Source organism: Lynx rufus, unplaced genomic scaffold (genome assembly GCF_022079265.1).
Source record: "Lynx rufus isolate CCGP_SWC_20201006 ecotype Redwood Valley unplaced genomic scaffold, mLynRuf1.p SCAF_52, whole genome shotgun sequence".
In the NCBI taxonomy this organism is placed as follows: Eukaryota; Metazoa; Chordata; class Mammalia; order Carnivora; family Felidae; genus Lynx; species Lynx rufus.
In genome coordinates, this window is record NW_025814870.1 from 1,112,637 (window position 1) to 1,133,998 (window position 21,362).

Consider the following 21,362-nt stretch of genomic DNA (forward strand, 5'->3'; position numbering starts at 1 on the left):
ATGAAATGACTAATATCACTAACCATCAAGGAAATGCAAATCAAAATTACAATGAGATTCTACCTCATACCTGCTAGAATGGTTATTATAGAAAGACAAGAAATATCCAGTGTTGGCAAGGATATAGAGAAAAGAGAACCCTTGTGCACTGTTGGTGGGAATGTATATTGGTGCAGTCACTATGGAAAACTGTATGGAGTTTCCTCAAAAAATTAAAAATAGACCCATATGATCCAGCAATTCTACTTCTGATTATTTATCCAAAAGAAGAAAATTTCATCACAAATGGAAAAAACTAGGTTTCCTTAGGAGTTCATCCAGGAAAAATCACTAACTCAAAAGATATATACATCCTCATGTTCATCACAGCATTATTTACAATAACTAAGACACAGAATCAACCTAAAATATCATCAATGAATGAATGGAAAAGTAAATGTGGTGAATATGTACACAATGGAATATTATATATTTAAGCCATAAAAAGAAGAAAATCTTGCCATTTGCACAACATGGATGGATCTTGAGGCCATTATGTCGAATGAAATAAGTCAGACAGTGAAAGACAAATACTGTATTATCTCACTTATATGTGGAATCTAAAAACAAAGAAACAAACAAACTCATAGATACAGAGAACAAATTGGTAGTTTCCAGAGGTGAGGGATATGGGTAGGCTGAATAGGTGAATGTAGTCATAAAGTACAAACTTTCAGTTATAAATAAGTCCTGGGGATTTAATGTACAGCATGGTGACCATAGCTAATAATACTGTATTGTATATTTGAATGTAGCTGAAAGAATAGATCTTAAAAGTTCTCATCACAAAGAAAAAAATGTAACTATGTGTGGTGATGGATGTTAACTAGACTTATTGTGGTGATCATTTCATAATATATACAAATATCAAATCATTATGTTGTATCCTGGAACTAATATAATATTATATGTCACTTATATCTCAATAAAACAAAAACAATACAATGCACACTTATACACAGGAAGTCCTCATTATCTAAGGACAACTAGTACTTAAAATGATACTGAAGAGAATCGACCTAAAAAGGGGAAGAAAATTTCATCACAAATGGAAAAAACAAGGTTTCTTCAGGAGTTCACCTAGAAAAATTGGCCAAAAATTGTGAAAATATGCTTGCTAATCTCATATTTAAAAGATTTTAGGTTTTAACTGAAGTTATGCACTAATTTTTAAAATGGACAAAGGGGCGCCTGGGTGGCGCAGTCGGTTGAGCGTCCGACTTCAGCCAGGTCACGATCTCGCGCTCCGTGAGTTCGAGCCCCGCGTCGGGCTCTGGGCTGATGGCTCGGAGCCTGGAGCCTGTTTCCAATTCTGTGTCTCCCTCTCTCTCTGCCCCTCCCCCATTCATGCTCTGTCTCTCTCTGTCCCAAAAATGAATAAAAAACGTTGAAAAAAAATTTTTAAATGGACAAAGAATACAATAACTGGGGGATTTGGGGCATTGCTCCAATAAAAGAACTACCGTGATACAGTATCCTTTACCACACTTTTTATTCTCCTAGCAGAAAAAGGATCACTTCTGCCAAAACATTTGAAAAACTCATCCTTTCTTCTAAAGACCCCTCATCAATGTGGTATCAAAATCCATATCACTCATCATCCATATAGATTTTCTTCACTTCAATTTTTGAGTGATCTAATTCATGTATCTGTGGCTGTGGCCTTTTAAAGCAGGTATCCAACACCACTTTCAATTTTATGAAATCCTGTATCTTTTGCAAGATGTATAATTTCACCTTGCAATTAATTTGTAATTTTCACATTGTTAACATTCATTAGTCAACAGAGGACCAATGATGTGATGGAGGGTATAGAGGCTATTGCTAAACAGGGAGGGATTTTTGAGGAGAAATAATTTTATAAGTGATTGATTTACTGGTGATCTTTTCCATGGTATAGTGATTTTTGCTTTCCTATACAACCTTATAAATTATAAGCACTCAGAAAACATTTAAAGTAATTCTATACACACACATACATGTATATATATGTATACATATATACACACATCTGTACATGTACATATATACATGTATATATATTCACATCTATACATGTATATAGAAAGTCTTGTGAGATATATATCCTAAATGGTAGGATTAAAGCTGATTTTTATATTTTCTTTATTACCTACTTGCATGTTCTGATTTTTCTATTACTGATCATGCATTACTTGTATAACTAAAAAAACCTTGTATGACTCATCAAATGAAAGTAAGCTTTGAATAATGTTTGAAAACAATGAAACACGGTCTCTGTCTAGTGACAGATTCCATTTGCATTGGTTTTACAAACTGGCAACTGAAATTAGGCCTTGATAGCAGTATATCCTAGAGTCATTAAGCCTAGAATTATAGGGTACCAGTTTCTAGGGACAGTAAATGGACTTGAAACTACAGAATGAAAAATTTAGGTTATATCTACTAAATAACATTCTAACTGCTTGTGTTGTTAACTGCGGTAGGCACTACTACAGAGTGAAAAATCTGATCCTAGATTTTTCAGATTAAATTACAGATTAATTTGATTAAATTACAGATTAATTAATTGATTACAGATTAAATTACAGATTAAATCAGATCCTAATTTGAGATTGGGGAATTAAACACTTTCTCATCGTCTTTTCCAGTATTTTCTAAGCTTATCAGCATCATCTAGGTCCCTTGCTACAAATACCGATCCTCTTCCACCCTTCAAAATGTGACTTCGTTGGGGTGCCTACATGGCTCAGTTGGTTAAGTGTCTGACTCTTGATTTCAGCTCAGGTCATGATCTCATAATTTGTGAGATTGAGCCCTGCATCGAGCCCTGCATTGAGCATGGAGCCTCCTTAAGATTCTCTCTCTGTCTCTCTCTGTTTCTGTCTCTGTCTCTGTCTCTCTCTCTCTCTGCCCCTCTGCCTCTCTCCCCAGCTCATGAGTGTGCACTCTCTCTCTCTCTAAAATAAAAAAGAAATGTGACTTCATAGGCCAAGAATCTATATTAACAGCTGACACCCTCAAGTGATTCTTATATAGCCCTATATATATTACTGATTTTAAGGAATTAACATTTTAGTCTGGTGATTCTGTGAAGCAATATCCAAACTCTTGGTGAATGGGCATTTACATTCATTTCAAAATGATCATATAATGAAGAGAGTTTCTTAAGGTATGGCCCTCCTTGGGCAATACAAATGTGGTACAATTTCTATCTGTTATCAATGCCAGCACCTGCCAACCAAGAGAAAGCAAATGATAACAGTGTTATTCCTCAGTATCAAGTACCAAACAATAGAATGCAGCAAAATTTGAAAGGCAAAAGCTATCACTTAAAGCAAACTTTTTGGGGCACCTAGGTGGCCCAGTCAGTTCAGCTTCTGACTTTGGCTCAGGTCATGATCTTGCAGTAAACGAGTTTGGGCCCCACATCAGGCTCTGTGCTGACAGCTCAGAGCCTGGAGCCTGCTTCAGATTCTGTGTCTCCCTCTCTCTCTCTGCCCCTCCCCTGCTCATGCTCTCTCTCTCTCTCTCTCTCTCTCGCAATCTCAAAAATAAATTTTAAAAAATTAAAGAAATTTTTTTATAAAAGCAAACTTTTTGATAGATTTCAATACCGCAAGATCATAAAAATTTTTCTTAAAGATCAGCTAATATAACCTCATAATTTTACAGATGAAAGTCACAAAGGTGAAGTCATATGAATTGTATTAAAACCAGAACTGTTACAAAATCCAGGACACGATGACTCTTACACTTGCATGTATTTTAATGAATCAATTACGTATAGTATTTGAATTCCTTGAGAACATGTATTTCTAGTATTTAACATACTTCTTGGTACATGATGCCTCAGTAAAACTTTGTTGAACTGAAGTGCTCTATTTAATTGCAGGAGGTAAAAATAAAAGTCATGGTGTTAACTTCAAAAAAAAAATAGTCCTAAATGTAGGTCTTTCTAATTTGACAGGCTAAAATTGTATGAATAACTCTCTCATTATGTCTGGACAACTGAATCATGCTACCTTAATGACTGAAAAATAGGTTCCTTCTGCAGGATTTATTACATAAGCAATAATCTTTTTCTCTATTGCACTTTTGTCCCACTCATCTCTTAAAATGCGGTTTGATTGTGAAGTCAGTTTGGGCTTGGCCCCACAGGAAGCTGCATTGTATAAAGGTATATAGGGGACATTGGAATCAAAATAGACATTGGATTTGAATTTCAGCTTTGCTATTAACTTTTAACAAAGTACTTAACCTCTTTAAACCTAAAATTTCTCATCATTTGTCACCATGTCCTTTTATATAGCTACATAAGGAGATGTCTATGGATTGTTTTAAAAATTCTAGTTATTGCTGAAATTTGAAGAGATAGACTTCAAAATTATACCACCCAGATTTATTGGAATATTAACTGAAACCATGTATATTTAAAAATAATGTAAGAAACATTGCCTGACACTCAGTAGGAACTCAAAAAAATGTAATCCCCAAGAGGGCAGAAACTGTTTTCTGTGCCATTAGTATTTTGGACATAGCAAGAACTCAAAAAATTATGTTCAACAAATAAAATGTTAATGTGTTTCCTTTCCTTCTTGTGCCTAATTTGTTCATAAAATATCTCCCATACCAATCATTATTGTACCATGCATATGTATTTGTCTATTTTACACCTCCACCTAGATTGTGAACACATGGTTTTACCCTTGTTTGTAGTCTCCCAGTTCATGGTCTTCAGTAGGATTCAAAATTTGAACATACCCATAACCAGTAAAGAAAGTGAATCAGTAATCAAAAATCTCCCAACAAACAAGAGTCCAGGACCAGATGGCTTTCCAGGGGAATTCTACCAGACATTTAAACAAGAATTAACGCCTGTTCTTTTGAAGGTATTCCAAAAAAAAAAAAAAAAATGGAAGGAAAATGTCCAAACTAATTCTATGAGGCCAGCATTACCTTGATTCCAAAATCAGACTAAAACCCCACTAAAAAGGAGAACTACAGACCAATTTCCCTGGTAAACATGGATGCAAAAATTCTCAACAGGATACTAGCCAAGCAGATCCAACAACACATTAAAAGAATTATTCACCAAAATCAAGTGGGATTCACTCCTGGGCTACAGGGCTGGTTCAATATTTGCAAATCAACATGATACATCACATTAATGAAAGAAAGAACCACACGATCTTCTCAATAGATGCAGAAAAAAGCATTTGACAAACTACAGCATCCTTTCTTAACAAAAACCCTAAAGAAAGTCGGGATAGAAGGAGCAACGTTAACATTATAAAAGCCATATATGACAGGCACATAGCTAATATCATCCTCAATGGGGAAAAACTGAGCGCTTTCCCCCTAAGGTCAGGAACATGACAGGGATGTCCACTCTCACCACTGTTGTTCAACATAGTAGTGGAAGTCCTAGCCTCAGCAATCAGACAACACAAAGAAATAAAAGGCATCAAATCGGCAAGGAGGAAGTCAGAATTTCACTCTTCACAGACAACATGATATTCTACATGCAAAATCCAAACGTCCACCAAAAAACTGCTAGAACCGATACATGGATTCAGCAAAGGATATAAAATCCATGTACAGAAATCAGTTGCATTTCTCTACACCAATAATGAAATAGTAGAAAGAAAAATCAAGGAATTGATCCCATTTACAATTGCACCAAAAATCATAAAACACCTAGGAATAAACCTAACCAAAGAGGCAAAAGATCTATACACTGAAAACTATAGAAAGCTTATGAAAGGAATTTAAGAAGATACAAAGAAATGAGAAAACATTCCATGCTCCTGGATAGGAAGGACAAATATTGTTAAAATGTTGATACTACCCAAAGCAATCTACATATTCAATGCAATCCCTATCAAAGTAACACCAGCATTCTTCACAGAGCTAGAACAAAGAATTGTAAAATTTGTATGGAACCAGAAAAAACCCTGAATAGCCAAAGTAATGTTGAAAAAGAGAACCAGGGGCACCTGAGTGGCTCAGTTGGTTGAGCATTCAACTTCGGCTCAGGTCATGATCTCATGGTTCATGGGTTCAAGCCCCATGTCGGGCTCTGTGCTGACAACTCACAGCCTGGAGCCTGATTAAAATTCTATGTCTCCCTCTCGCTCTGCCCCTCCCCTGCTTGTGCTCTGTCTCTATCTCTCTCTTGAAAATAAATAAATAAATGTTAAAAAATTAAAAAAAAAGAAAAAGAAAAAGAAAACCAAAGCTGGAAGCATCACAATTCCAGACTTCAAGCTGTATTACAAAGCTATAATGACCAAGACAGTATGATACTCGCATGAAAACAGACTCATAGATGAATGGAATAGAATAGAGAACCCAGAAATGGATCCACAGATCTTTGACAAAGCAAGAAAGAGTATCCAATGGAAAAAAGTCTCTATTGCAAAAGGTGTTGGGAAAGCTTGAGAGCGACATGAAGAATGAAACTGGACCACTTTCTTACATCATACACAAAAATAAACTCAAAATGGAAGAAAGACCTAAATGCAAGACAGGAAGCCATCAAAATCCTAGAGGAGAAAACAGGAAATAATCTCTTTGATCTTGGCTGCAGCAACTTCTTATTTGACATGTCTCTGGAGGCAAGGGAAACAAAAGCAAAAATGAACTACTGGGACCGCATCAAGATAAAAACTTTGTGTACAGTGAAGGAAACAATCAGCAAAACTAAAAGGCAACCAGCCTTTAGTTGGGAGAAGATATTTGCAAATGACATATGAAATAAAGGGTTAGTCTCCAAAATCTATATAGAACTTATCAAACTCAACACCCAAAAAACAAATAATCCAGTGAAGAAATGGGCAAAAGACATGAATAGACACTTTTCCAAAGAAGACTTCCAGATGGCCAACTGACACAAGAAAAAATGCTCCACATCACTCATCATCAGGGAAATACAAATCAAAACCACAATGAGATACCACCTCACACCTGTCTGAATGGCTAACATTAACAACTTAGGCAACAACAGATGTTGGCGAGGATGTGGAGACAGAGGATCTCTTTTGCACTGCTGGTGGGAATGCAAACTGGTGCAGCCACTCTGGAAAACAGTATGGAGGTTACTCAAAAAATTAAAAATAAAACTACCCTATGACCCAGCAATTGCACTACTAGGTATTTATCCAAAGGTACAAAAATGCTCATTTGAAGGGGCATGTGCACCCCAATGTTTATAGCAATATTATCAACAATAGCAAAATTATGGAAAGAGCCCAAACGTTCATCAACTGATGGATGGATAAAGAAGATGAAGATGTGGCATGCATATATGTATACACACACACACACATATACACACTTATACATATAGGTGTATATATATATGTGTGTGTATACATGTATACACATACACACACAAACAATATACACCTATATATATGTGTATACATATATACACATACACACACACAAACAATGGAATATTACTCGGCAATAACAGGAATGAAATCTTGTTATTTGCAACAACATAGATGGAACTAGAGGGTGTTATGCTAAGCAAAATAAGTCAGAGAAAGACAAATATCATATGATTTCACTCATGTGGAATTTAAGAAACACAACAGATGAACATGGGGGTAAGGGAAGCAAAAATAAGATAAAAAGAGAGAGGGAGGCAAACCAGAAGAGACTCTTAAATACAGAGAACAAACAGGGTTGCTGGAGAGATTCTGGGTGGGGGGATGGGCTAAATGGGTGATGGGGATTAGGGAGGGTACTTGGGATGAATACTGTGTGCTGTATGTAAGTGAGAATTACTAAATTCTACCCTTGAAATTATTACACTATATGAACTAACTTGGATTTAAATTAAAAAAATAAAAACAAGAAACAAAATAAAGGCTTACTAAATAGAAGCCATTAGCGTGTATGTTGCTTCAATCTTCCTAAATTAAAAAAAAAATTTGTTTGAGAGAGAGAGAGCGCGCGCGAGAAAGCATGCAAGTGGGGGAGAGAGGCAGGGGGGAGAGAGAATCTCAAGCAGGTCCAAGCTCAGCACGGAGCCAAACAGAAGGCTTGATCCCATAACCCTGAGATTATGACCTGAGGTGAGATCAGGAGTGGGATGCTCAACCAACTGAGCCCCCCAGGCGCTCCTCAATCTTCTTAAATTTCCATATGACTTACCATTATACTTAGAAACTTAGTCTTATTACAGAAAGAATTTACATCTCTCAACAAAGTTCATGGTCTGCACAGCTGCGTGAAGATGTACCAATTACCTTCAATGTAGAGTTGAGAGTGTTCCTGTGAGCCACAAGATGTGTGAATGAATTCTAGCCACTTTTTTAGAGCTTCTAAAACTCTATGGAATTATTTTCCAGAGGTGAATAAGATGGACAAATTATATATACTATAACATATATAATATACAACATATAGATCCCTTGATTTTGTGTTACATATGTACTCACTCACATGTTTCAAATACTCTAAAGCATAACATGAAAACCATTACCTTAACATGAGAGCTATTTAAAGCTTTTGTTTTTATCCTTACAGGGAACCAGTGCAGGCACCGATTTGAGAAAAAAAAAAAGTTGCAGGCTGTAGAGGGAAGGAAAAAAATCCTTAAGATATGTTGGGGAGAGCAAGGGTTCAGGAGGCAGCCACCTATGGTTCTAGTCCCAGCTCCGCAGCCTCTAACTCCAGGGTGATTTCGAACAACCCCTTTGAACCTTACTGTATTAGACTCTAGGGGTGAATTCCAGCGGTGCTTTCCCCTTATTCCTAACCCCAGCCTACTTGTTCTTTCGGAGAAATGTTCCATGCGAACCCGGTGGGGAGGGAGATGAAACCCTGTGTTTTCCAGGAGCAGTAAAAGAGATGGAATAAAAGCAAAGCTAACCGGGGCTGTTAAGTCGCCTTGCTGCTCTAAGGACTCCGGTCCAGCCCGTTTCCGGCACTTTCTCAAATCGGGTCACGAGCACCACGTTCTCTATCTAAGAAGAGCGGTCCTTGAATCCTCTCACCTATGGAGGGAAGAGAAGAACTACAGTGAAGGCTCTCTGTCTTGTCCTTCCAGCGCACCCTTTGCAGAGCCGTTGCCGCCAGCAGTGACGCGACGCCAGGCCTCCCCCTCCCTGTCCCTCAACCGCATCCTCCTCCCCGCTTTAAGCTCTGAGGCCCTTGGGCATTTCTGCCGAGGTCCCTGGGCGATGTACTTCAAAAAACTTCGCCCCTTGCTAGAATTACTGTCTTCCAATCATTCTGCTGTGAAATGAGCGCTTCCCGCTCCCTTCCCCCACCCCAGCAAAGTCGTCAGAAAAGTCCCCTTTTAAGTGCTGCAGCCCTGGAGGCAGGAACACTAATGAAAGAGAGGCAGGGAAGCAAACAGGTTGTGTACCCACCAGGGACTGATATTGGCAATCAACACTGACTGCCCACCCACTCCTTGTGTTCCCATTTAAAGAGGTTCTGGGGGCGCCTGGGTGGCTCAGTCGGTTGAGCGGCCGGCTTCGGCTCAGGTCATGATCTCGCGGTTCGTGAGTTCGAGCCAGCCCCGCGTCGGGCTCTGTGGTGGCAGCTCAGAACCTGGAGCCTGCTTCTGATTCTGTGTCTCCCTCTCTCTGACCCTCCCCCATTCATGCTCTGTCTCAAAAATAAATAAAAATAAACGTTAAAAAAATTAAAAAAAAAAAAGAGGTTCTGAAATTTACACAAGAGCCACAGGGTCAGGAAACCAAGACCTCCATAGGCAAACCTTGGCCCCAGTCAGTTTCTGTGCTGCTTAGAGCCTCCATTTCCTTATCTGGAAAATGAGGTTGACCATAATAATAGCTCACAGCATTACTATAATGATAGAATGCAGTAATATATATTTACCATAGTAATACTATTTGGTACCGAATAGTATTAGGACTATTAGTCCTTCTTGTTAGTATGCATGCTTTCAACAAACTGTAATTGAGCACTCACTCTGTGTCACCTTAAGGAGATACAATGGTGGGCAAGAGCATTAAACTTTCTTCCTATATGGAACTTATATTTTCTATAAGTAAATAAAATTTAATGGAGCAAACATACAGTAAAGAAGTAAACATTGAAAAATTATTTTGATCATATATTTTATAAAGAAAATAAAACAGAAAAATGTTAATGATCACTGGTCATGGAGAGTCCATCTGAGGAGGAGCCATATAAGCTGGGAACTAAATTACAAGAAAGACATGTGCACATATCTGGAGATTCAGCATTAAATGCTGAGTGAGCAGCGGATGCAAAAACTCAAAGGTGAGAACATACTTGGTCTGTTCCAAGGTGGAAAACATGCACTTCCAATATGATCATGCCTTGCAGATGTATTTCTACCCCTGCACATGTGAGGATAATTTATATGGGCGTCTTCAACCTCACCAAGGAAGAGTTGGAGAATAGGAAATATGTAGCTACATGTCCTCAATGTTCTCTTATCATAAAATGACAAAGGTCACTTTATGTGTGGCGAAACAATCCCAAGCCCCTTCCACCAATGAATAATTGGTTACATGATGAAGGCCTGAGGAGTCAAAATCCTGAACAACTGGGAATGAGCCAAGATGTAAAAAACCAAATGCCAAATTACAGGCCTCTTCCCTAGGGATAGTAGGCTTGTTGTTTGCTGTTCCATTAGAATGTAGATTCTTTACATCATATGAGAAATAAGCCAAAAGATGTGACATATCTGGATTTTATGCTTAGAACTCAGAACTGGAGGTGTTCTTGATTTTCCATCAGAATTTTAAAGGAGGATGATTTCAACTCAGTGTTTTCTTTTCCTCCATTCCATCATTTTTATGCCTTAAACCTAATCACTTGCTATCTGATAGCAGCAGTATCTACCTCAAAGGCATTAGTATCCCTTATTTTTGTTTTTTTGTTTTTTTGTTTTTTTAATTTTTTTTTCAACGTTTATTTATTTTTGGGACAGAGAGAGACAGAGCATGAATGGGGGAGGGGCAGAGAGAGAGGGAGACACAGAATCAGAAACAGGCTCCAGGCTCTGAGCCATCAGCCCAGAGCCCGATGCGGGGCTCGAACTCACGGACCGCAAGATCGTGACCTGGCTGAAGTCGGACGCTTAACCGACTGCGCCACCCAGGCGCCCCAGTATCCCTTATTTTTGAATTGGTTATAAAGATAATTCAAATTAGCCCTTCTTGTAATTTGACATCACCTTTGCTTTAGAAACTTTAAAACTTAAGAAAATGAGTTGCCTTGCCAGTGTTGCACTTCCATGTTCTGTACCAAGCCTCAGGCTTGCCCTTGGTCTTGTCCCTTTTTGAATGTTAGTGTTCTGTGAAGCAGTGTGTAGTTTCTGTTACACACCATTTGGTGTTAGTCATACCATTAAAGAGAAAATTTAGTGAGCTCCCAATTTCTCCAGAACTAGAATTTTGTGGATAAAAGTAAAAAAGTGAAATGGTCACAAAATTTGGAATTTCTATGTATGGAGGTTCAGTGGTTTTTAGAAAAGGCTAATGAAATTGCTCTCCAGATGGGAGTTGATGTAGACTCTTTATGACTGGCAATAATGCTTCCAGCATTATCACAATGTCATCTCACTTCACCTAAAAAGTGAAGCATCTAAAGTAACTGCTAAGACTCTCTTGAAAATGAGAGGTCAAATCTGAGTAGATGTATTCATGGGTCACATCTAATGAACCTCTATAATCTACAACCAAACTAGAGGCACACTCTGACAGAAAAATGTTGTTCTGGAGAAAAAGAAACACACAAAGGTCATCAGCTTTTCTTTGTTATAGTGCTGGGAGAAGCAAGAAATTAGTCACTTATATGGAAATTGGAAAAACCCCTTTGTATATGTGAATTTCCCATGTGTACATAAAGTTAACAAAAATGCCTGGGAGCGCCTAGGTGGCTCAGTCAGTTAAGCAGTTAAACTTCCAACTTTGGTTCAGGTCATGATCTCACAGTGTTCGTGGGTTTGAGCCCTGCATTGGGCTCTCTGCTGTCAGCACAGAGCTCGCTTCAGATCCTCTGTCCTCCCCTCCCCAACTTATTCTCTTTCTCTCTCAAATAAATAAAAACTTTAAAACAGTGCACTGACATCCGGCAGTTTTTTTGGGAAATGGCTCCTGCAATTAGAGAGAAAATGAACATTCTATTACTGATAGTTGCACACAGACACTGGAGGTTTAAATTAAAACAACTCTATACGTTTTTTTGTTTTGTTTTATTTTGTTTTTGCCTACTAGCACCATGGCTATGTATAGCCATTAGACTGAGAAGTAATAAATCATCAAAAACTGGATGTTGAAAGTGTTTGGTATGTTATGAGAAGCATTGTTCTACTGCAGATGTAAATAAATGGCACGTTCCCGATATCATGAGAAATTTCATTCCTGTGTGGGAAAGACACCTCAGAGCTGCTTTGCCAAAGCTGGTGTTGGAACCACTGATGCCTCGGAGAAATAGACTAGGATATGTGATGACTGACTGGAATGAGCTGCAAAGAAAAAATGAACTGTACCATACTCAAATGCCAATGATTTTGTAGATATTGGTAATGTGTTAGCTCCCTCTGCTGATTGTGAATTTCAAAGGCGAACAGGCACTCTTGAGGTAGGTCTGTTTTGAACATAGAACAAGAAGAAAATTTGCCCAAGACCAAATATCCAGGAGAAAAGAAGCATAAACAGCACTGGTGATCAGTGATATATTGCAACATCGTGCATGATTTTGATGCCAACACAACAGTTACTCGATTTGTGAACCACAAAATAACACATCAGGATGCAATCTTGTTAAGCGGAATGTAAAAACAGGGTCTCCCAGATACCACTAGAGCTCTGTATAATATATGTATTTTATTTTAGCCCAACAGATATTTCTGGAGCATCTAGTACATGAAAGCCGGTTTGTAATCCAGACTCTATCATTTCTTAGCTTTGTAATCTTTGTCAAGACCAGAAGATTTTTCATGTGTACAATTAGGAGACTGGATTAGGTTATCTAAGCCATCAGTTCTATAATTCCAGGCTTGGCAGCTGCAGGAATTGAAATGGAAACTGAAACCTTTACTCCATAAACTCAAACTGTCTAAAATAATGGATTATAAAGAAGAAATTCTATTCTTCAGCAACTTGATGAAATGGTAACAGAATTTCTGAATTGAAAATTATAAAATTATAAAGCCATCTATTTAAATGGTTCTGTATGCACGTTAGTATACACATGCAGGAACATTTTTCTTGGAAACTACCCAACATATTTTTAAAACTGTAGACATTAATTTATTACCAAGATAGTATATTGGCATGCTAAATAAAGCTAGATAAGTTTTTTTTTAAACCTATACATCAGATCATGTCACTGCTCTGCTTGAACATCTCTAATGATTTTCTATCATACTTAGAATAAAATCCAAATTCCTTCTCCTGGCTTACACAGCCTTGCAAGACCCTCTGGCCATAAGAAAATAAGAAGTAATAGAACTCCAAGCAGAGAGAGCTGGTGCAAAGATCATAAAATGGGAAGGAGCTCAACATATTTAAAGAGCAGAAAGAAGGCTGGTGTGATCTCCTCTCCTACCACTCTTCTCTCACTTCTACTACCTTCCAGCCACTCTGCCTTTATTTCTGTTCTCTCTTATCTTATTGTGGCCAATTCTTTCTTGACATTCAGGTTTCAGCTTAAATGTTACCTCCTGAGAGAGACCTTCCCTGATTTCCCAATATAAAGGCTTGTGCTAAAAATACAAATTTTGGAATACAAATATTACTTTGTGAGAGAAAATGGAGTAAGAATTGAGGCTTTGATAGAGCCCTAAAATCTCTAAATGAGGCAGCATTTAAAGTTCACAGAGCTCTTAACTCAGGGTTGTCTGGTTCCAAAACTCATTCTCTTTCTAAGAAACTATTCTCTCTCACAAAGAATAGGTACTGAATAAAATTAATACTAATATGAAAAGCATAACTTTGCAGGTGGTGGATAAAGCTGAAAGAAGCAACATATACTTTGATGTAAAATGAAGACGAGGGGCGCCTGGGTGGCTCAGTCAGTTAAGCGTCCGACTTGGGCTCAGGTAATGATCTCATAGTCTGTGAGTTTGAGCCCCACATCAGGCTCTGTGCTGACAGCTCAGAGCCTGGAGCCTGCTTCGGATTCTGTGTCTCCCTCTCTCTCTGCCCCTTCCCTGCTCATGCTCTCTCTCTAAAAGATAAACATTAAAAAGATAAAATGAAGACATGGTATTTGAGATAGGTCTTGAAGAATAAATAAGATTTAGATAAGAGAGGCAGCATGTGCAAAGGTGCTGAGGCATGAAAGAGCATGGTATCGAAGTATTAATTCCACGTAGGCAAGGACATTGTCTGTCTTGTTCACTGCTATATCTCCAGAATACATAACAGGCCTGTCTCATAGTGGGCACTTAGTGCATATTAATGGAAGGAATGGATGGTTGGATGAATGAGTGAATGCCACCATAGAGGAGCAGGCTTTAACACAGAGTGTGTAGGTGAGAGAAGCAGAGTATGAAGAAGGAGGGGTAGAAAGAGGCCAGATCACAGAGGGCCTTGAATTCTCTGTTGACAATCTTAGACTTTATCCTCTACAAAATGAGGAGCCAATGAAGGTTTCAAGTAGGATTTCAAAGTGATCAGATTTTGTTTTAGATAGAGCAATCTCAAGTGACAAGAAGGGGCAGGTGGGGAGATGGTGAAGGAGATACTGTAGGTACAGAGACATTATTTCTGATTTCTAGTGCTCTGATAATTTTAGTCATGATTCTCTGAATGTACTTCAATTTGTCTATAACCCACTCAGAGCTGATAACAATAACTAAGGAATGGCATATCCTGCACGTATTAGATTGGAACCACATGTATAGTGCCTTGTGACCAGTACTATACTTTTGTCATGCTTGGAAAAATACAGAGGAATGGAATAGAGGTAACCTGCACAAAATATCTCACCATTTCTCATTTTTTCCTTTTATTTATCTCCCTGAATATAAACTAAATAAAAGTAAATGCTACTTACCATTACGTAAGACCAAATGAAGGAGAACCAATGACAAACACCATGCTTGTTTGATAAATACTTATTGTCCCTGAGTGCTTACTCTCTGCCTCACACTCTTGTTCATTAATCATTGCAACAAACCATGAAGACAGGTGCTATTATTATCCTTATTTTAAAGATGAGAAAACTGAAGCTTGAGAAGTGAGGTATTTAGGAGACAGAATTAGTATGGCTTGATGATTGTATGGATGTGAACTTTGAGGGAGTGAAATCACTCAAAATGATAGCCAGCTTTCTGGTGTGGCAACTGATTGCATGGTTGTGCTGTTCACTGACATGGGATTAGAGGAGAAGGAGGAACAGGTTATGGGAGAGGGGAGAGTAGAAATGTCTTAGGTCAACTGAGGACTATGTTAAGTTTTAAGCACCTGGAAGAGATGCCCATATGTCATTAGGCATTTCAGTCTGGGTTACAGGAGTCTTTTCTGGGCTCCCTGTATGTAGGAATCATCAACATACAGATGACAACCAAACCAATGGGAATGGTAAGATCACCCAAGAAACTTGTGAAGAATGAGAAAAGAGTGTAGGATGGAGCACTATAGAACATGAACATTTCAAAGGAAAATGATGAGCTGCCACAGAACTGGGAGGGGAACCGGGAATGCGCACCATCTCAGAGATAAAAGAATAGAGGGTGCTATTAAGTGGATGTTTGTGATCCCCCTTTTTATATGTTGGAGCCCTGCTCCTCAATGTGATGCTAGTTGGAGGTGGTGCCTTTCTAGGTAATTAGGCCAGCAGGGTGGAGCCCTCATGAATGAGATTGGTGCCCTTGTAAGAGATGTGTCAGAGAGCTGATGTCTCTCCATCATGTGAGGATACAGCAAGAAGGCAGCAGTCTGCAAGTAGCAAGCAGGTTCTCGCCAGAACCCAACTGACTGGCATTCCGATATGAAACTTCTCAGTCTCCAGAACTGAGAAATAAATTTCTGTTGTTTAAGCCATCCAGTTTATTATATTTTGTTAAAGAAGTCCATTCTAAGACAGAGGATTTAAAGAAGGAGGAAATAAGCAATGTAAAATCCTGCAAGTTTGAAGTATGGGAATTGTTGAAAAGTGACAATTGTTTTAGCAACACAGTTGAGAATTTTGACTAGAAAAGAGAGGTGGGAAAAAGACCACAGGTTAAGTCTGTGTGTGGTGACAGGTTTGGGGGGTGTGGGATTGAGAAAGGCGACTTTGTAACGTTTTAGAGGAGAGAAATTCTGCCAGTCTTTAAATGCTGATAATAAAGAGGGAATAAACAGTGAGCCGTTGAAGAGTCACGAGACAGAAGGGCTCATCAGTGGAATTAGACTCTGAGTTGGCAAGACTGGAATACGAATGAAAAGAGGACGGGGGAGCTTAGATCAAAGGAGAGGAGTTATTATTATTACTACAAAAGCATGGGAGAAAAAATTGTTGAGGGTCTAAGGAGGTCACAAAATTTCGTGGAGAAAGTAGAGAGTTCCCGTGAGACTAATTCTATTTTATTTGTGAAGTGACAGGAGACGTTAACTGCTGACACTAAGCAGGGAGATGGCGGGGTAAGCTTCGCTCTTCGTTTATCTCGCAGAGTCAATACTGGTGGACTCCTTGTGGCCCTTTCCTTTTGTGCGTTCTTTTCTTTTGCCGGAGAATCAGCGCTTGATGTTGTTTATGACAAGTTACCTACCAACTGTGCAACAGACCGGGCTATAAGCCAATTGGAACTACCATTCCCAGAATGCAGTGCGGCTGCTGGGAAGTGTTGGGGATGGGAATGCAGCAGACCCCGCCCCCCCAGCCCACTCCCATTGGAGGAGCGCTCACATTCCCAGGAGGCCGCGCGCGGGCGGGGCGCTTTACGCGGAAGCCGGCGGCGTCGGGTCCCAGCCTCCTCTGGGAGCTGGCAATCGGCGGTCCGGCTCTGACTTGCGCCCCTCTGTCCTGAGCCCACGCGCTCTCAGGGGGTGCCCGGACAGGTAAATGGAACGGGGCACGCTCGGCAGGAGGCGGGGAGACGACGGCGGAGGGAGGGTAGAGGTGTGGACTGGAAGGTGCTGGGGTGGATTGAGGAAGCAGTGCAAGGGTGACTTGGGCTTCTCTGATGTCGACGGTTCGAATTGTCGGGTAGGTTCAGTTTTGGCGAAGTGCGTTTTCTGCCTCTGAAAAGGCCTCGATTTAAAGAGTGTCAGAATGCGTCACTCAAGTTGTTACAGCAGGAGGAAAATGTTAACTTTCCGTCAGTTCGTATTCTAAAAGACCTCTCTTGAGTCTTTTGACGACTCGTCTCTACGCCCTTGTTTTGATGACGTCACTTTTCTGCTTCATCTCCTACTTCTGAACTCCTTCGTGGGTTTCTATCCTTCCGCGTGCCGTTTCTTCACCACCCATTGTTGACATTCCTCTTCTGCCTCAGTTCGGATAGGTACTCTGTATTTCTACCCAGATCTATTTCCACAGCGTCAGACCTGTATGTTGTTATAATTGGCCAATATTTAACAAACTCTGGCCATGTAATGGACACTTCGGTAAATGCTTTATATCTCCCTCTCCCATAACCCCCGCCCCAAACGACCAGTTGTCAAGTCCTTTTCTTTCTGTCTTATTAATTGCTCTCAACTACCTGTACCTCCATTGCCCCACACTTGATCCCAGAGACATGTTTTCCTTTGAATAGCTGTGGCTGAGACCAGACCCATTCATATATCTAACAAATATTGATTGAACAGCTAATATGTTCTAGATACTCTTCCAAGTTCAAAGGATATAGCTAGAAACAAGACATACGAGATTGCTACTCTCATTAGTTCACATGTTTGTGTGTGTGTGGGGGGGGAACAGGAGTAATCCAGATGATGTGATGTGGTGGTGGTGGTGGTAGTTAATATAAAATAGAACAGGTTGTTGACTTAGCAGGGTAGGCTTCTATCCTGAGAAAGTCAGAGGGATTGGGTTGGGTTCAGAACATCACCCTGAAAGAATATTTGTAACGCCAAGAAGAATACACCACGTCTGTGACCAGACTCCAGGCTTTTCATAAACACATTTTCCTCTGCCATATCAATATTTGTTCATCATTCTTCTGTCTCCTCTAAGGTTATTACATCAGAATTGGTAGTTTATCTGCCATTGGCTTATTTCCTCCTAAGACCAGGACAGAAGAGTTGGGGATTAGATTAGATTAAGGCAGCTCAACTGCTTTATCTTACTTAAGGAGATAATTTAGTTATCAAAATACCCTTCTTACCAGGTCCTACTGAATATAAAGTTATCTGTTGTTTAAACCAAAACATGCTCGGTATTCATTCATTTAACAAATATTTGTGGGAAAATTATATGCCAGGCACTGTGCTGGGCACTGGAAAGCCAGTAATGATAAAATAGACTTTGACCTTTCTTCCAAAGAGAAATAATTTTAACAGTATGTTAATGAAATACTTTTGTAAAAATCTGAGTTACATATATTTTTTCCTTTTCAAATTTTTATTTCTAGTTAACATACAGTGCATTATTTTTTTAAAAAAAATTAATGTTTATTTATTTTTGAGAGAGAGAGAGAGAGAGCAGGGGAGGGGCAGAGAGAGGGAGACAAGGAATCCGAAGCAGGCTCCAGGCTCCAAGCTGTCAGCACAGAACCAGACACAGGGCTTGGGCTCATGAACCATGAGACCATGACCTGAGCCGAAGTCGGACACTTAACCAACTGAACCACTCAGGTGCCCCAACATACAGTGCATTTTTGGTTTCAGGAGTAGAATCCAGTGATTCATCACTTAAGTACAACATCCAGTACTCATCATAACAAGCGACCTCCTAATACCCGTCACCCATCGAGCCCTCCCACCTCCCTCCATCAACCCTCAGTTTGTTCTCCTGTCTTTAAGACTCTTATGGTTTGTTTCCCTCTTTTTCCTCCCCCCCCCATATGTTCATCTGTTTGTTTCTTAAATTCCACATATGGGTGAAGTCGTATGGTATTGGTCTTTCTCTGACTTATTTTGCTTAGCATAATACCCTCCAGATCCATCCACATTGGTTAATTATTTTTGATGGCTGAGTAATATTCCATTGTGTATATATACCACATCTTCTTTATGCTGAGGAGATTCCTAATACATAGGCTGACACCTGTTTTTTTTTTCTTCACCCAGGTGAAATAATCACAAAACTTTAAGAAATCTGAACAATTGTGTGCATTTTTAGATCATTCACTGGTTATACTTTATTTCATTTATTTGTTTATGTCTTTCTTTCCAATTATACTATGGCTCCCTTGAGTATAGAGGTCCTTTCTTAATGGCCTTCATGCCACCAGTGTCTACTACATTGGTTGCCATATAGTAAACCCTTAGGACATATGTGTTGAACTGAAATAGAAAAACTATTTGATCCAATCCATTAATTACTTAACTTATACAAGGCCTTCTTTATATAAGGTCATTAGACTTATCCCTAGTCCTTCCCAACCACCAAATGTGGACCATTCCATCTCATCAGGCTAGTTTACCTTCCCTAATTTGATCTCACTCCTATAGCTTCTCTTGTTCCATAGCTCCCCCCTAGAATGAGTTCCCATCCTTTCCTGAGCACTTTCCATGCCCCTCTCCCATTTAATTTATTGGGCCAATTTAATAGTATAAAAAGGTGGAAAAAATCTAATTGCCATTATGTATTTCCTGTGGACCATTCTGCTAATGAACTGTTGCAGGGATTAACATAACACATCCCCTTGCAATAATATAAATAATGATACAGAATGTGTTCTTTTGATTTTACACTGACTATAACCATGGGCTATGTCAGAAGTTAATTCTTCCACTTCTTTTTTGTTTGAACAGTTGCACATCCTTTATTCATAAAACACATTATAGTATCATTTGGTTTCTGCTTGGTTCAGACATATCTTTAAGTATTATTTTCTCCTTAGCCTGAGATCATTGTTAATGTTATTCTGCTACTCTGTCATCTGCAGCATGTCAAGTCTTAATTCTTCAAATAAAAGGTTTTTATTATGCAGATAGATTTCAATTGTAAATTGTTACTGCAAAAGATAAATTATGTCTTTGTAACTGATTAAAAAACACAGCAAGAATACAGGAGTTCTTGAGTCATTATTGTCATTATGATTTTAGGATTTGCTAGCCTAAGAGCAGCCAGACACATGCTTCCAAGACATTCGAAATTAGGCACTGTCATTTTAGAGAATTTCTTGGCACTTAGGCCTTCATAATGCAAATGCAGCATGGAATTGTGTGCCATTGCTCGTTTATAAGGTGTATGTGTAGATCCAGAATATTTACATAAATTTTTTGATGTTATCAAAATAAAAATATAGAATTAAAAAATTAGGAGTGCCTGGGTCGTTCAGTTGGTTAAGCATCTGACTTTTTGACTTAGGTTATTATCCCACAGTTGGTGAGTTTGAGCCCCACATTGGGCTCTGCTGTCAGCGCAGAGCCAGCTTCAGATCCTCTGTCTCCCTCTCTGCCCCTCCTTCTGTCTCTCTCTCTTTCTCAAAAATAAATCAACGTTAAAAAATTTGTCAGAACACATAGACTTGAATGTGAGAAAAATTGACTTGGCCTTTTTCTTTGCTCAGTTCTCTAAAACAGTCTTCAACCTCTACTTGAAGATGCCTCCACCGAGGAGCAGTGTTTGTATTGTTGCTGTGCTATTTTGTTAGCAATTTGTTTTTATTTTTTTATTTTTATTTTTTTTTCTGGATGGGGTATGGGAAGCACTTTGTTTTTAATACAGGTAATCCATTACTTACTAATGGATATATTCCAAAAATTCCTTTTTAAGATTATTTGAAACTTGATGCCTTTTCTTTATAAATAATGCTATTCAGGACATTTCAGTTGTTATGCCAGCTGGTAACATCTTACTTAATCTTTAATTGAATGGACTTAAAGACCTTCACCACAATTTAATAATTCCTCTATAAAAAACTACATCTAGAATTCTCAGTTGGATTCCTCCATAGCATATCTTTTTTTGGAATCCCAGCAACTGAAACAAAAATGACCTTTCCTTGGAATCTTCTAGGCAGTAGAAACAGGTCTTTCTAACTCCAGGCTGTTGGAGGTTGCCCTTATGGCCCATCACCCTAAAGACAGGCCTATAATGTGAGTAAGGAAAGAGGATAACGGTTTCAGAGAGAAGTGGGAGGCAAGTTGGGATGATGTGAATACATGTAGAAGAGAGAGTAGGAATGATTGGGGGGAACAGTGAGTTTCTAAGATGTTTTGTGTCCTCAAAAATGACATGTTGAATCTTGACCACTGGTACCTATGAATGTGACTTTATTT

At 39.0% G+C, this 21,362-nt stretch overlaps 1 protein-coding gene across 1 annotated transcript in view; it reads left to right on the forward strand.

Moving 5' to 3' along the window:
- The first annotated feature begins 16,923 nt into the window (after positions 1–16,923).
- The window catches only part of VAMP7 (vesicle associated membrane protein 7), a 56,889-nt gene continuing 52,450 nt past the window's right edge, over positions 16,924–21,362 (forward strand). Inside the window, exon 1 of the mRNA XM_047100699.1 lies at positions 16,924–17,030. The gene's annotated coding sequence lies outside the window, so the exon portion shown is untranslated. The remainder of the gene's footprint in view (positions 17,031–21,362) is intronic.